The following is a 1,169-nucleotide window of genomic DNA, read 5'->3' as shown; positions in this document are numbered from 1 at the left end:
ATGTGTCAACCAAGACCACCATATGGCACTGCCTTCCCGCGGCGCAAGATCCCAGTGCCAGTGGCTTGCATGTGGCACAGTCTACCGCCGCACAAAGGTAAGCCTTCACAAGATGTCTTAACAGCTGGCAAAGAACAACACCGTATTGATTATGTGTCACATGGTTCTTTCTCCTCTTGGTTCTGAAGTGTGTGTCGTGGGCGATGGGGAGGATGGGAGAGAGGGTTGGGGAGAATGGGAGAGAGGGTTGGGGAGGATGGGAGAGAGAGGTGGGGAGGATGGGAGAGAGGGTGGGGAGGATGGGAGAGAGGTGGGGAGGATGGGAGAGAGGGTGGGGAGGATGGGAGAGAGGGTTGGGGAGGATGGGAGAGAGGTGGGGAAGTAGGGAGATGCGTGGGGAGATTGCGGAGGGAGGGGGGAGAAAGTGGAGAGGGTAGAGAGGTGGGGAGGGAGGTGGGAGAGAGTGGGGATGTAGAAGAAAATGGGTAGATTTGGAGAGAAAGGTGGGCGAGAATAGGGAAATGAGAGAGAATGGAGAGGTGTGAGAGAATGGGGAAATGAGAGAGAATGGAGAGGTGGCAGAGAGTAGGGATGTTGAGAGAGAGTGGGGAGGATGAGGAGAAAACGGGGAGATTGGAGAAAGAGATGGGGGGTAAAGAGAAAGCGGATGAAAGGAGGGTGAGGCGGGAGAGAATGGGGGAAGTGGAAGAGAGGCAGATAAGGTGGAAGAGGTGGGAAAGAATGGGGAGCCGGGAAAAAGAGTAAGTGAAAGGTGGGTAAGAGAGGGAGATGAGATGAGTGTTGATGTCATGGAAGAAGGAAAATCAAGAGAAGCGATGTAAAGGAGGATAGGTGAGAGAGATGCTGGGAGAAAACCGAAGAAGGAGATGAAGGGGGAGAGAGAGACTACAGGGAAAGGAAAAATCGTTAAGCAAGAGACAACTGGCGAAAGGGAGGCGAGACAGGGACGAAGGAGAGATAACAGGGAGGCTAAAATTAATCTCTGGGAGAGAAGAAATGAAGATTAAATTGTGAAAAATGACGTCGGCGAGAATGGACAGGAAGAAAAATCTTATACATCGCGGAGAAAAGCAGAAATGATTAAGAGATTAAAGAATGGTGAAATAATCCACTTAGCTGATGCAAAAATGAGAGAGTGAAACAGAGGG

Source organism: Penaeus monodon, chromosome 24, assembly GCF_015228065.2.
Source record: "Penaeus monodon isolate SGIC_2016 chromosome 24, NSTDA_Pmon_1, whole genome shotgun sequence".
Lineage (NCBI taxonomy): Eukaryota > Metazoa > Arthropoda > Malacostraca > Decapoda > Penaeidae > Penaeus > Penaeus monodon.
The sequence above is the reverse complement of the archived record's forward strand: the minus strand, read 5'-3'. Positions refer to the sequence as shown.